This window comes from Phodopus roborovskii, unplaced genomic scaffold (assembly GCF_943737965.1).
Source record: "Phodopus roborovskii unplaced genomic scaffold, PHOROB, whole genome shotgun sequence".
Classification (NCBI taxonomy): Eukaryota; Metazoa; Chordata; class Mammalia; order Rodentia; family Cricetidae; genus Phodopus; species Phodopus roborovskii.
This window is the reverse complement of record NW_026126625.1, coordinates 2,471,777-2,489,120: the sequence shown is the minus strand read 5'-3', so window position 1 is coordinate 2,489,120 and position 17,344 is coordinate 2,471,777.

Genomic DNA, 17,344 nt, shown 5'->3' with positions numbered 1-17,344 from the left:
ATAAAACTGTCATGTGTAGTTAGTTGTCAGGCCTGTCTCTTGTTCTATTTAAACCTTGAACTTGTTTTGTGATTGCATATACATCATGCCATTCCTTTTGGTCTTGGTTTCCTTATTGTTTTAAGGAACAGAATATAAATACTATTTGAGAATCCAACCCCCACATGCACAAATATACCAGCAAGAATATTTTAAGAATCTATCTTTTAATTTCCTTAAACCTCTGAAGGAAAGACACAAATTCTACCCTGGGTCTGTAACACAGGGTATTCAATCTGTATCTAATCTTAATCTTTTGTTCTCACAATTGCTTATCTATAAGTGTATAAAAAATACTTGGAATTAATAAGACAATATAAGTAAAATAACTACGTATTTCCATGATGACCCATAAAAGGTACTAAGTGATTTTTTCCCTTTTCATTTTTCCTTTTGTGTGTGTGTAATAAGTAATCGTCATATAGTAAGGTAAAAGCCTTCATAGCCCACAGTAGAATAGACTATTGGCCCTCACTTGTAACTTGTAATGGTCCCAGGATTGTTAAGGTTGTTGAGATTTTTATGTGATTTTTATAGTTTGATTTGTTCTCCCTAGGACTTCCAGATATTATTTTTTTAAGCACCTGGCTGTGTTTGCTTGTACTAGGTCCTGTGCTCATTACTGTTGTTTGTGTCTATTACACAATGCCTTTGGAAGAAGATAATCAGGTTCATGGAGCTGTATATACTCCTAGGAGCAATATGCTCAGTCTCCTGTAAATAAAGCATTGGTCTCTGCATAGGTGAAGGCGGGGTTTTAAATGGGTTCACCAGACCCAAGATAAATGATAAATAGGTGTTTTACTGGGGGAACAACTTACACAGATAAGACTAAATAACTGCCACAATGGTTATGCCATTGCTACCATCAACACCTAAAGTTTTAAAAATGGGGATCAGGCTTCACTTCTCCCTTCTCCCTCTTCCTATTTACATGGTATCTTTACATATTTAGCAGCTTGGGAATTATCTGGCTTCTCTTCTATTCCAACTTTAATGTACCTACCATTTGTCTTTCTGATTTAACCTGACTTGCTGACTCCCCATTCTCTTCTACTTTACTTTAGGAAGACTTATGAGTCTCAGAGCTACTGCATTGGTCCAATCTTAAGGACAACTAAGCCTAATTCAATACAATGTCCCAGGCTACAGATGGGAAATTGTTTCTTTTTGGAATTCATCATAACAGAAACATCCTTGTGTTTGTTTCCCTGTTCAGACTTGTGTTGCTAAGTGATCCTTGACTTGGCAAGACTCACTATATTTTTCTTGCTAGAAATTCCTGGCTGTATCTCTCCGACCATTATTATCAAAATCTCCCAGCCATGCTCAGAGGCTCCATCACCATTGCCACAAAAGGAAACTGCTCTATTACTACACATGTTTGCAAGCTCCATGGAGATCCATGATAAGTTTTAAATAAAAGTTTGTTACAGGATTGGAGAAATACATTGATCAGTAAAGCACTTGCCTTGGAAGCATTAGAAGGTAAGTTTCCATCCCCAGAGCCAGTGTTAGAAACAAAAATACCAGGTATGACAGCCTGTATTTGAAATTCCAGAACTGGAGAAATAAAAGCAGGCAGATCCCTGGGGGGGGGGGCGGGTCTTTGCTCAGCCAGCCTACTTGGTAAGTCCCAGAACAATGAAATAGAAGATGGATGGTGTAGTAGTCAAGGTTTTCTAAAGGAACAAAACTGATAGGGGTGTGTGTGTGTGTGTGTGTGTGTGTGTGTGTGTGTGTGTGTTTGTGTGTGTGTGTGTGTGAAAATTATGTATGATTGTATTACCTAAGGATAAATGTACTATATAAGGATATAAATTATATGTTTATGTATGAATTTAAGTTATATAATATATGATATATCACTCTTTCTCTCTCTCTCTATATCTATATATATATATACATATATATATATGTCAAAAGGGTATTTATTAGAATGACTATAGTTTAAGTAGGCCAAGAATGACTATATTCCAACCAAAAGGCCAAGAATCCAGTATTTGTTCCATGAACAAGACAGGATGCCTCAACAGTCCCAAACTAGTATTGGAGTCTCAAAGAATTCTGGAACTCAAATAATTCAGCTGTTCTTCAGTAGTAGAAGTAGATTCTAATACCAGTAAAGGGATTTTTCAGAAACAGGATAGATGTACTTGCCAGTTAGAATGAAGGAAAGCAGGCAAAAAACAAACAGAAATCAAGTTTCCTTTTTCCATATCCATTTATGTAGGCTGCCACCAGAATGCATGTCTTCTGACCTCAAATGATCCAATTTAGAAAATTCCTCACAGGTTGCCCAGATGCTTGGGTTTTCGTCGATCATAGACATAGTCAAACTAACAACAAATATTATTCATCAGAGATTGCATCTGAGGAGCAACACCCAAGAGTGTGCTTCAGTCTCTGCATGCATGCACACATATGCATGTGCACGAACACCTTCACATATACATATAAACAAACACACAAGTACACAAACTCTGGTCTAGCTCTAAGTGTGGAATCAAGCTTGGAGACTATTTCTCATTGGGAAATTTGAATGTGTACAGGAAATTTTGATCTGTGCATGGAAGACTGACTACAATAGGCGAAGTTCAAAGAGCAAAGACTAAAATACAATAAAAGTCACACCCACCTAATTATAGCTAGGCATGGCCTGACAAGGGAGTATCAATCACAGAAGTAACTCGAATGAAAGTTAGATGAAGTAGATGTTAGGTCTGTACTGAAATGGGCTTGGGATCTTGAGTTTTAAGGATTTTATTGTGAAATGGCATGCATCCATGGCAGCATTGAGTTCTTTCACGATATCTATGGCCTGCAGATTATTCTGTCTGTGGAAAGTGTTATGATTTCCAATTATTTTTCAGCTGCACTTGTTTGTTCAGTCCATGTGATCTACAAAGTGCTTCAGGCTCTATGATGAAAGATGCTGTATAAATAAAAAGAGCAATCAGAGTCATAATAAATAATAGTAATGATGATGAATGCCCTTGTCACTATGAAGAAGCTGCCCTGCCTTTTGGGAAACAAAGTAACCAGCTGTGAGCTGGAAATAAAAGTGTGCAATAGCCAACAGGCTCCTTAGTGACTGAAACCCCATTAACCTTGACCAAAGACCTGGAGCAAGTCCTAATTTGGAGGTATGAGCACTTAAAATGGAATGAGTTTCAACACGTAATCCCTGAGCCTGAATATTGCTTTGGGTATGTGAAACTTTCGTTTTTCTAAAAAAGTCTATCGGGAGCCCATTGTCTTCTTCCACAAAAGGAGAAAACTGAGTAGATCAGAGGACAGCCAGGGTTCCCATATAGTTAGCACTCCTAGTCCAATACTGTTCCCAATTTCTTCCTGGCCACAGACAGTTCCATAGAAAGAGAGAAATGAGCCAAGCTGGATAAGAAAATGTCCAAATGGGGTCATGTCCCTCCCTCAAGATATCTTCCTTAGCTATTTTCCATCCATTTAGCCTGAGAAAGATTGCTAGTAAAAAAAAATCTTGGCTGCTGTGGACTTAGAGGAACATATGGCAAGAGACAGATAAACTCTGGGTAGCAGTAAAAGACACTGCTCCAGAACCTGGTCCAGTCTAAGAAGTCTAAGATTCTAGAGGCCCCATTGCTGCCAGGGGAGACTGACAGTCTTCAGTGAAGAACCTGACCTCCTTATGCTCAATTCAGTCAGCATTGAGAAAAGGGATCTTACACAGTCTTCATCAAACAATCTCCACCAAGTAAATACAGAATAAATGAATGGATAAGCAAGAAAGAAAAGAAGCAAATAAATAACACCTGTGAACTACTAAGCTAACCTAGCTGTGTTAACCTAATATACTAAGAACAGGCAGAACACTTTCTTTCCTTTCATGTTCTCTTCATTTGTATTTTTTCTTTCATTCATTCTCTCTTTTTGTATCTATTATAAGTAATACTATTATAGTCTACAGATTTGATTAGTCTGTGTTGACATGCTTTGATACATTTCATGTTTTGGATTTATGCTTTTCCTATCATATTTATAATCACTAAATTCTTAACGCTTTAAAATTAATCTACCTTTATACTTATCAAAAGAAAGCAATCCATTGGAGTTGTTTAACATTTGATTCCCTTTCTTGAAGTAAATAATCATGTTATCTTTCTTTCATCGTTCTTGTTTGTTTAAGTCACTTGATCATTTATAAGTTTTGTTTGTTGTTTTCTCACCACATTACTATCCATTTCTTTTCTATATTCTCTAAATTTAATTTTTGCTTCTTTGCTAATGATATTTTAAGTATGGTTTCACTGTAATCTCTAAAACATTTTTTTTCCTCTCAGCATTTTCTGTTCATCTTTCATTTTGTTTACATTGGATAGGTTCTCTTCTAGGACAAAAGAGACATCAGTTACTAAATAAGGAAGCTAAATAGGTATCTGTAAAAGTTATGTCTACCATTCCATGGTCATGTAACCTTGGGGACCTCATCTGGACCTAAGCTCAGACTCTGAGACCTTCTGACAGATGTTATCAAATGACAGTCTTATTCCCTGATACAACCTGCAGGTGTGCAGCAGCAGAGTGAAAATGAAACAACAACCCCCCTTTTTTTTCAGGCAACATTCCATTTCAATCAAGTGGAACTCTTAAATATATATAGAAACAAGTAAAACATAGCGAGATAAATACTTCTTTGCATTTAGAGCAATATTAATGTAAAATCATTGGTGGCCAACATAAAGACTCAGACTGAGCCTTAAAATGCCACTGTCTCACCTTGTAATCCAGGTGAGTTATTGGGACCCTGGATACTAGTGCCTTCCTTAATGACTGAAGCACGAGAGCAGGTTAGCTGTGTAACTCCCTCTTACCAAATGCATATGTTTCCACATATTTCTATTCAGAGAAATACTATGAGAAGTATTCAAATGTGCATGGAGGACACGTTGCTAATTGTTCCAGATAGAAGCCACTGGCACTATAGAGTGCCGAGGTCTCTTCTTTCATTTCCTTGGATGAGACACAGTGGGTTATTACTTTAGTAACACGAGTGTAGCTGTGAGTCCATTAAGCTAGACAGGTGACATGACATACTTGCCATTGATGACACCGTCTGGGTTGAGCATAGGGATGATCTTGAACACGAAGCTTTCCCTCAACAGCTTTGCCACAGGGTCATTGCTGACTAGAAACTCCAAGGTCCCCTTCATCACCCAGCTGGCATTGCTCTCTCCTGGGTGAACTCGAGCCATGATCACCTGATATGGACGACAGCCTGCAGGAAAGCGGGCACAAGAAATTAAACCTAAATATGTTTTCCATTTTCATCAACAGAATCTCCAGAGGGTCAGAATTACACTGGAAGGGTGTGAAGTCCTAAGTAAGCTGGTCATTTCTAATGTATTTCTTCATTTTCCATCTGCCTCCAGAAGATGCAAGGTTCAAAAGACTGAGGGCACCAAGGCTCTAGGATGTTATCAAAGAAAAGTACTTTGTAATATGATAAAATGCCACAAACCAGATTTTATACCAGTTAACTTTCCACAGTCCATTAGTTAAGATGCTTGATAGCAAAGACCTTAGCTGAATCTTACCATCAGCATTTACCAGTTTTGAGATTTTAAGCAAATTACTTAATCTTTTGGTGGGTATATTCTCATCAGTAAAATGGGGATATTTATAATAATGACCTTATGTGGTTAGAGAAATAAAAGGTATAAATGGAAAGTGGCAAGTATTGTTCCTGCTATTCAATTTATGTTAGCTCTTTCCTTTCTCAATTGCAGTCTATAAGAAGGAGGAACCCTCCCATTCCCTAGCAGAGACAGAATGCAAGGAAAGAAATTATGGACTGATAATTGAAAAACACCAAATCTGATTTTTGAAAGGAAGGGTGGAACACCTGCATATGCAGTTTTTAGGTAACATCCTTCACTCTATAAAGGTGGTGATGGAATACATCATTACAGGAAGTACACTGACTGGATAGATCTTAGGGATGCTGCATTTGATGATGGAAGGGTAAGTTTTCTGCTCTGCCTTTCACAGAAGACAACTTCACAGAAGATATCTGAAGCACCTCAGCACTGAGATATAGTCATAGGCCATTTCTGTGGTCTCACATGCAAAGTTGCTTGTTTGTTCGTGTTTTTGTGGTGTTCCAGACTTCACCTAATGCCTTACATGAGCTAGGCAAGTGCTTTACTGCTGAAATGTATCCCCAGCCTAGGTAAGGTGCTGTGTCTTGCTACTTATGTCTAGCCTCCATATACTGGGAGACAACGGAGGACCGGAAGACATCATATCAAGAATTCACTTATGAACAAGGATGGATATTTTTCTGACTCCCTTTTCATCTTGTATCCTCTCACCTGATTCTTGACTATTCCTAATTTTGCTATAATAACAACAACCTTTTGCTGGGCATAAATATAGTAACTAAACAACCTAAAGGTTTACAAAGATATCATTTTTTGGACCCCCACCTCTGGTCCTCTGCTGGAGCTCCAGGCCAGACTAGAGATCTGTCTATCCCCGCTGGACCATTCTGAGTCCCTGCCTGCTGGATCTTTGACCCCCATCAACGGTCCTCTCCAAGAGGAGCTGGCTCTTTGATCCCCATCACTGGGCCCCTGCCTGAGGAGAGACCTCCTAGAGAGCTTGGAACACCCAGAGCTAACAACATTGAAATTATGACCCACCTAAGCCCAGCAGGAGAGTAGCATAGAGAGAGAGAGAGACCCCAACTGCACCCACTGGAAGAGCAAAAGGAAGATGGCAATACAAGAAAACACCTAACAATTGAAAGAAAAGCATGATACCACCAGATTCTAGGGACTCTACACCAACTAGACCTGAACACCCCGAAGCAGATGAAGCAGAAAAGAACGACTTAAAAAATAACTTCATAAAAATGATAGAGGCCTTCAAAGATGATGTGAGAAAATCCCTTAAAGAAGTGGAAGACAAAACAAACAAAAATTGGAAGAATTCTCTTGAAGAAAGTAAGGAAAGCCAAGAAAAAACAAATAAATGAAGGAAACAGTTCAAGACTTGAAAATTGAAATAGAGACAATAAAGAAAACACAAACTGAAGGAATTCTGGAAATAGAAAAACTGGGCAAACGATCAGGAACTGCAGACACAAGCATAACCAACAGAATATAAGAGATGGAAGAGAGAATCTCAGGCATGGAAGATAAACTAGAGGAAATAGATTCATCGACCAAAGAAAATCTTAAATCCAACAAATCCTTAACACAAAACATCCAGGAAATATGGGACACCACAGAAAGGCCAAACCTAAGAATAATAGGCAAACCTAAGAAGAAGGCAAAGAAGCCCAACTCAAGGTGCAGAAAACATATTCAACAAAATCATTGAGGAAAAACTTTCCCAATCTGAAGAAGGACATGCCCATGAAAGTACAAGAAGCATGCCAAACACAAAATAGACATGACCCAAAAAAAGAACCCTTGACACATAACAATAAAACCATCTAATGGAATAAAGAAAGAATATTAAGAGCAGCAAAGGAAAAGGGACAGGTAACATATAAAGGCAGACCTATCAAAATTACACCTGACTCCTCCATGGAAACTCTCAAGGCCATCCTGGATAGATGTTCAACAAGTAATAAGACTCCAAGGATGCCATCCAAGGCTACTATGCCCAGCAAAACTCACAATCACTATAGACAGAGAAAACAAGATATTTAATGGCAAAGCCAGATTTACACAATAGGTATCTATAAATCCAGCCCTACAGAAAGTCCTGGAAGCAAAACTCCAACCACGGAAGTAAACTATGCTCACAAAGACATAGGCAATAATCCCACTTCACAATAAAAAAGGTAAAGCAGGGCAAATATTGTCACAATACCACCATCAACAAATCTAAAACAAACAAGCATTAAAAATCAATGGTCCTTACTTACCCTAAACATTAATGGTCTTAACTCGCCTATGAAAAGACCCAGGCTAACAGAATGGATATGAACACAGAATCCATCCTTCTGCTGCATACAAGAAACACATCTGAGCCTCAAAGACAGACATTACTTCAGGGTAAAGGGTTGGGAAAAGATCTTCCAATCAAATGAACCCAAGAAGCAAGCAGGTGTGGCTATCCTAGTATCTAGCAAGTTAGACTTCAAACCAAAATCAATCAAAAGAGATGAAGACAGTCATTTCATATTCATCACAAGAGAAATCCATCAGCACAAAGTCTCAATTCTGAACATCTATGCCCCAAATACAAAGGAACCCACATTCATAAAAGAAACACTACTAAAACTCAAAGCTCACATAAAACCTCACACACTCATAGTGGGAAACTTCAACTCCCCACTCTCACCAATAAACAGGACCAGCAGACAGAAACTTAACAAAGAAACAAACAGATTAACAGAAGTTATATGTCAATTGGGTTTAACAGACATCTATAGAACATTGCAACCAAATACAACAGAATATACATTTAATCTCTGCTCTATATGGAACCTTTTCTAAAATTGGCCTCATACTAGGTAACATAAAAAAAAAACCTCAGTAGATAAAAAAAAATGGAATAGTCTCCTGTATATTATCAGACAACTATGATTTAAAGTTGGAATTCAACAATAACACAAATCATAGAAACCCTACAAACTCATGGAACCTGAACAATGCACAATTGCACCATACTTGGGTCAAGGAAGAAAGACAGATATTAAGGACTTCTTAAAAATCAACAAGAATGAGGACACAACATACCCGAACTTGTGGGACACCTTGAAAGCAGTGCTACGAAGGAAGTTCATTGCAATAAGTGCCCATATGAAGAAAACAGAGGATAGTCACATTACAGAATTGACAGCACAACTGAAAGCCTTAGAACAAAAAGAAGAACACTCACCCCAAAGGAGTAGATGCCAGGAAATAATCAATTTGAGGGCTGTAATCACTAAAGTAGAAACCAGGAAAACAATACAAAAAAGTAATTCAAGAAAGATATGGATTTTCAAGAAAACAAACAAGATAGACAAACCTTTATCCAAACTAACCAAAAAGCAGAGAGAGAACATGCAAATTAACAAAATCAGAAAATAAATGGGGGATATAACAATGGACACTAGGGAAATCCAGACAATTTTCATGTCATACTTTGAAAACCTATATTCCACAAAATATGAAAATTCAAAGGAAATGAAAAAATTTCTGGGTAAATATCACTAACCAAAATTAAATCAAAACATATAAACAACTTAAATAAACCTATAACCACCAATGAAACAGAAGCAGTCATCAAAAGCCTCGAACCAAAAAAAGTCCAGGGCCAGATGGCTTCAGTGCAGAATTCTACCAAAAATTCAAAAGAGCTAATACCAATACTCCTCAAATTGTTCCACACAATAGAAACAGAAGGTTCATTACCAAACTCTTTCCACGTGGCCACAATCACTTTGGTATCCAAGCCACACAAAGACACAACTAAGAAAGACAACTACAGACCAATATCCATCATGAACATTGATGCAAAAATGTTCAATAAAATACTGACAAACCAAATCCAAGAATACATTAGAGAAATCATTCACCATGACCAAGTAGGCTTCATCCATGAGTTGCGGGGATGGCCCAACATATAAAAATCTATCAACATGATCCACAATATAAACAAAATTTAAAAAAAAACCCACATGATCATTTCACTAGATGCTGAAAAAGCCTTTGATAAAGGTTTTGGAGATATCAGGAAAAACAGAAACATACCTAAACATACTAAAAGCAATATACAGTAAACTAACACCAAACATCAGACTGAATGGAGAGAAGCTTAAGGTGATTCTCTTATATCAGGAACAACACAAGGCTGCCCTATCTCTCCATATCTCTTCAATATTGTACTTAAAGTTCTATCTAAAGCTATAAGACAATAAAAGGAGATCAAGGGAATAGACATTGGCAAGGGAGAATTCAAAATTTCTATATTTGCAGATGATATGATAGTTTCTTTAAGTGGCCCAAAAAACTCTACCAGGGAACTCTTACAGATGATAAACACCTTCAGCAAACTAGCAGGATACATGATAAACAAACAAAAAAAAAATCAGTAGCCCTACTATATACAGATGACAAAGGGGCTGAGACAGAAATCAGAGAAACATCACCCTTTACAATGACCACAAACAACTTAAAGTATCTTGGGGTAATGCTTACCAAACAAGTGAAAGATCTCTATAGCAATAACTTTGTGACTTTAAAGAAAGAAATTACAGAAAATACCAGAAAATGGAAAGATCTCCCATGCTCTAGGATAGCTAGGATAGACATAGTAAAAATGGCGATCTTGCCAAAAGTAATCTATAAATTCAATGCAATCCCCATTAAAATTCTTCACTGGTCTTGAAAGGGTAATAATCAACTTTATATGGAAAAACAAAACACCCAGGATTGCCAAAACAACCCTGTATAATAAAGGAACATCAGGAGGCATCTCCATCCCCAGCTTTAAGCTCTACTACAGAGCTATAGTCCTGAAAACATCCTAGTATTGGCACAAAAATAGAACAAAGGAATCGAACTGAAAATCCTGACATTCACCCACACACCTATGAACACCAGATTTTTGACAAAACAGCTAAAAGAATACAATGGGAGGAGAAAAGCATCATTAACAAATGGTGCTGGCAAACTGGATAATGTTTTATAGAAGACAGCAGATAGACTCATGTTTATCGCCATGAACAAGACTCAAGTCCAAATGGATCAAAGACCTCAACATAAATCCAGCCACACTGAACCTCTTAGAAGAGAAAGGGGGAGGTACCCTTGGAGACTGCCTCCTGAACATAACTCCAATAGCACAGACATTGATATTGACAATTAATAAATGGAACCTCCTCAAAAGCTTCTGTAAGGCAAAGGACACAGTGGACAAGACCAAACAACAGCCCACAGACTGGGAAAAGATCTTCACCAATGCTACATCTGAGAGAGGGCTGAACTCCAAAATATACAAAGGGCTAAAGAAACTAGTCAACAAAACACCAAATAACCCTATTAAAAATGGGGTACAGAACTGAAGAGAAAATTCTCAGAGGAAATCAAAAAAGCTGAATGACACTTAAAAGAGTTCACCATCCTTAGCTGTCAGGGAAATGCAAATCAAAACAACTTTGAGATACCATCTTACTCCTGCCAGAATAGCTAAAATTAGAAACACCAATGACAACTTATGCTGGAGAGGATATGGAAAAAGGGGAACACTCTTCCACTGCTGGTGGGAGTGCAAACTTGTACAGCCATTTTGGAGATCAGTATGGCGGTTCCTCAGGAAAATGGCAATCAGTCTACCACAGAACCTGGCAATTCCCCTCTTAGGCATATACCCAAATGATCCATATCCATGCAACAAAAACATCTGTTCAACTATGTTTGTAACAGCATTATTTGTTATATCAAGAACCTGGAAGCAACCTAGATGGCCCTCAACTGAAGAATGGATAAAGAAAATGTGGCACATGTACACAATGGAATACTACTCTGTAGAAAAAAAAAAGCAACGGAATCTTGAAATTTGCAGTCAAATGAATGGAACTTGAAGAAACCATCCTGAATGAGGTAATCCAGTCAAAAAAGGAGGAACATGGTATGTACTCACTCATATATGGATTTTAGACATAGAGCAAATGATCACCAGCCTATAATTCACACCACCATAGAAACTAGGATACAAAGAGATTCTTATAAGATCTCTCACAGAAGGGGAAAGGGACATGATCTCCTGAGCATTTTGGGAGTGGGGGTGGTAGTGAGTAGAGAGGGAGCTAGTAGAAAGAGAAGGGGAGAAGAGGAAAGCATGTGGAACTAGGAAGATTGAGCCATGGGAAGAATAGATAAGAGAAGAAAAGAGGATAGGAGAGGAGAGAGGACAGGAGAGGAGACAGATAGACAGACAGAGAGAGAGACCATAAAAGAGGGAGCCATTATAGGTTTGAAGAGAAAACTGACTCTAGAGAAATGTTCAGAGACCTACAAGATTAACAATTTGAGCAACAGTGGAAGGCTACCATAAATGTCCTTCCCTGATAGTGAGAATGATGACTAACCTATCCACCATCATAAAGCCCTCGTCTAGTAGCTGATGGAAACAGAAGTAGACACCCATAACTCAATACTGAGCCAAACTGGAATCCAGTTGTAAAGAGGGAGGACAAGATCAGGCTGCAGAAACTCACAGAGACAGCTGACCTGAACAAGGAGGAACTAATTGGCTCCTAGACTGATTGCTGGGTATGCAGCATTTGGACTGACTCAAACCCCCTGTACATGGGTCTCAGTTAGAAGGCCTGGGCTGTCTAAGGGACCTCGGACAGTCCACAGGGATGTATCCCTGGTGCACAAAAGGATTTTGGGAGCACATTCCCCATGGAGGGATACTCCCTTAACCTAGATGCAGGAGAGAATTCCTAGTCCCTACTCCAAATGACTTGACAGATTTAGATGACCCCTCCTGAAAGGCATCATCCTATATGTAGAGTGGTGGGGCATGGGAGGGTGGGAGAGAGGAAAAGGTGGAGGGAGGGAAAGAGGGTGGGAGGGAGGGAAAAAGAGAGAACTGGTATCAATATGTAAAATAAAAATAATAAAAAAAATTTTAAAGAAATAATTTCTATACATAATAAATGAGTCCTTTCTGCTCTTCAACAGCAGCGGACATTTTGGGTTATTTTTTAATAAAAAAAAAAAACTTCATATCCTATTAACACACAAAAAAATATAAAAGAATTGATTTATAATATATAATTATATATAATATATAATATAATTATTGATCACAGTGCTTAAGGTCAGACAACATGATATACAAACAAACCTTTATAATGTTGAATTATGTTAATATCACCAATTAAGACCAAAAAAAGATACTCTGTTCATCTTTCATATTTCTGCTACCAGGCATTGATCCACTGAGGTCTAGACAGAAGGGGCATAGATCAAGGCGCCTTTACTTACTACAATGAGAGCAGCTTGTTTCAATTCTTTGTCCGTCATCTATACATTAGAGGTAATTTTCAGCTATGCATTTCCTTAAGCAAGTACCTTGAACATATTCCAGGAACTGCAGTAGACACTGGGTAGTAAAAGTCAAATAAATTAAAAACCTTGTTCTAGAAGAGGCCATAGCATTTGTCAGTAGTGACACACATGCAAGCAAATAATGACAAGGGACCTAATGGAGGTGTGCACAGAGTACCAAAAATAGATCTAAGAAGGGAAGGGCATTTCCAGGATGTGATGGCATTTGAACTGTCTTGAAGTATAAGTAATGTTTTGCCAGATCGAGAAGGTTAAAGGATATTCCTGAACAAAAACCATGAAACATGAAAAAACAATTTTAAAAAAAGGCAGTACACTATAAACTCAAGAGGCACTATGGTGACTAAAGCAAAGGGCTGTAGGTAGTGAAGCATAAATTTACAAAAGATCCCCCATATATGTATTTGTCAGGGTGGGGGCAGGAATTACATTTCTCCTGTAGGTCAAATATTCTTAAAAGTAAAGTCAGCATGTCACTGGTAGGCTGTGCCCAGTAATGAAGTATACTGCAAAATTGCCAGTGACCAATGAAAGAAACATGTTTTGTTTATATTACAAATGGTACAAATTGCGGGTTTCCTGTACATCAGCCTTTCATGTCTTCCAATTGTCAGAGACCTGGTTTGGAACAGAAGCAGAGATTTTCCCAGAATAAAATACTAAGCATCACTGATACTCTAGTAAGTAGGCAAGGCTGTGAAAGTCAGTGATATAAAGATGTTAGCAAAAGGTTCTTACTGGAAAAATCTGTTCAAAGGGGACAATGTCACCTTGTACATGAATATTGCTTGTAAGATTTGTCCTTTGTGCTTTTTCTTCCTGTTTTTCTCACAGACATAATATCTTAAGAGAGAAAGCCACCTCACACAGTATCTTCAATGTATCTCAGGTAGAAAGAATGAGGGTTCTTGGTAAATTTAAGCAACTACATGTGTCTTCATTGGCTTCTCCATTATATCTTGCCACATGGGAAAACAAGAAAACTTAGTGTTTTTCCATGGCAGTGTTATATGATTTCCATTATATATTGCTAAACTCTACCATGTGAGTATAAGACCAGGTATAAAAATGAATAACATTCATTCATAAATGTTTTCTGCAGTAAGGCAGAAAGAGGAGGTTGCAATGAAAAGGATAGTTGATATACATTCCAGAAAAGAGCAATTGCAAACTACTGCTTGAAGAAGAAAAGACTTAGGCTGGAGATGGAGCTTAGGTGATAGAGTGCTTGCCCAGCATAGATGAAACCCTGGATTTTATCCCTGGTACCATATAAACGTGAGAGACTGATATTGGAGGATTAGAAGTTTCCTGTCATCCTCAGCTGTGTAAGGAGTTCAAGGCCAGCTTGAACTACTGTGAAATCCTATCTAGAATAATAAAGATAGGAAAAGAAGAAGAGAAAAGGAAAAACACGGGGGGATAAAAAGAACCCTATGATGGTTTAGCACTAGAGAAAAGACATGCCAAGGATCTTTTTATAAAACATTTTGTTATACAGAAAATGAGTTTGCATGATAAGCAGTCTACTACAGTGGGATGAGAACAGTATTTGAGAATGGTTATTTCCAGGGTTCAACCTCGTCTCGTTATTTTCTACTGAAAAAAAAAATGTCTTGCCTGTTTGTTTTGGGGGGGGATAAACACTGAAATTTCTGGTTTGTCCAAGGATGCTGTAGCAGGATATCACAGGCTGGGTTACTAACATACAACAGAGATTTATTTCTCAATAACCTGAAAGATAAAACCCATGATCAAAGTGACAACATTTGATGTCTGGTGACAGCCTGCCTCCTAATTTCCAGAGGGCTATGTCTTCACATGACAAAGAAGACGAGAGAAAGCTCCAGTGTCATTTTCAATAGAGCACACTAATTTCCTTTTGTGAAGGTAGGGCCCCTCTCAAAGGGTCCACCACTGTTTTAGCATTATAATTACAACATGCATTTAGGTGGAAAGTAAAGATCCAGTCCATAGCATATTGAGTATTCATGTATGGCTAATCATTCATTAACTGAAATTTACGAACAAGCATGCTGGGTGGGAAAGATGCACAGTTCTCTAACAGGACAATTGAAATCAAGCAGAGGTCAGGGTTCTCATTATATCATTTGTTCAGTCACTTTTATTCTTCCCAAATCAAGCTGTGTTGGCATCCAATAAAAACCTTTCAGAGAAATAAAAAGGCTTGATGTTCATGCACCCAATCAGTAGCTTATTTTCAGATCTGTAATTGTGTACTACTCTCTTGTGCTTTTTAGACTATGTTCAGCGGCAACATATTAGATAACAATAGTAAGTGCTTCTAGCCCCATAAGAAGAAGAAATAAAAATTAGCCTATGCTCTTGCAGATTTCTGATACCAACAGAAGTCACTTGGCTTTCACTACCTTTATACTCATTACAATGCAGCCTGTGAGGCAATAGGCCCAACTCAAGTTCTTTAAGAGAGGCTTTGGCAGGGTGTCTGTTTCCCTAGAAGAGTCAGGTGGGTAAGCAATTATGCTGTAATCTACCACAATACTTAGCAGGCTGTTCTAGCATCTTGAGCATGTAAACAGGGCAAACTTGGGATCTAATGAGGAGATTTGCAGCATTTCCACCATTCACATTGGTTTTCCTCTTTTCCCCTCTGTGATTTAAGACAATTCTGCAGTCATGTTGGTGACTTCAACTTATGGGATCAGTGAGTTGTAGCAGGGAATGGCACACTTGAGAGCTCATAATAGGTAACAGCTGTAAAGAGCATGGAACAAGCATGCTATGAAGTTTTCCCTTATAATTGTTGATTTGGGCCTTAGGAAATCATTTCTGTAGGGCAAAGCACACCAGATACTTATATTCTCTTTTTCCCCTTCTGAATTTCTTAAAATTAATACAAGGAGCCATCCAAACTATGGGGTATCAGTAATTTGGCCATCTTTTAAATGAAAAAGTTAAAAACTGTGTCAGCAATAATGAGATCTGTAAAAAGAAATTAGGACACAGTATGGACTTGAACAATGGCCAAGATATATCAGCAGAATAGTTTATGAGAAGTAGAGGGAAAAATAAAGACATGTACTGATACACATGTACCAAATTATATAAACATCTATTCATTTCTTCCTTTTTGTTCAATAAAATCTATTCTGATCTTATGGGTACTCTACAGGGCAGTGAAGATTACAATAGAATTATAATGACTCTGCTTTTGAGAGAAATTAATAATCATCTAGTGGGTAAGAGAGTCAACACAAATAGTTACCACCCAATAAGACCAGAGAAATTTCTCAAAATAGTCTTAAAGTAGAATAATCACTATTCATAACCATGCTCATAACTGAGACTGAGAGTGACATAAATAGCAACCACAGGACATGAGTTAAGGAATTGGTACATAAAAAGAATACTATTTGGCCATAAAAGTAGAATAATATCAAAAATAATAATTAATAAAAAAGGAAAGCAAACACAAAATAAGTAAAATACATGAGACTAAAGACAAAAATAGCATTTGTATCTTGAGATCATAAGTTAAAATAAACATCTCTTTAGAGATTGATTATAACAGATATTTTGTCACAGGAATATAAAGTTAACTAATACACTAAGCAAAGGGAAAATTTGAATCATAGTAGGAATAACATTAATCCTTCCTATGTTTTACATGGTCAATTACATAGTATGTAGTTCTCACTCACCAACATACCTCATAGTTTTCCACTTTTCCACATACAATCTTCCATTTTTAAAAACTGGCAACTACTGAAATATAATATACATGAGCTACATTTCTATTAACTTGGTTCTACAACTCAGTCAAATTCTCACATGTATATAATGCAATAAAATGAAATGGATCTTTTTAAAAACATCACTATCATCCCTACATTCTTCTCATTTACCTTGCAGAAAATTGTTTCGCTACACCCTTTTAATAGAATATTTAACTAATTCTTTGAGAATTTCATATGTGCATACAATATATTTTTATCATATTCACACCCAACTTCCCCCAGATCTACACCCATCTCCCCTGCCTCTCCTGACCTCGTGTCCTTTTGTTGTTGTTACTGTTTTGTTTGTAAGCGCTCAGTCCAATTGCACTGCTCATATACTCATGGATATGGAACCAACCACTGGAATGGAATCTACTGACTAGGAATAAACCCTTAAAGAAAACTTGACTCTCCCTTCCCCATACAGAAGCCATCCAACTGTTAATAGCTCCTCAAGTAGGGGTGGGGGCTCTAACCCAC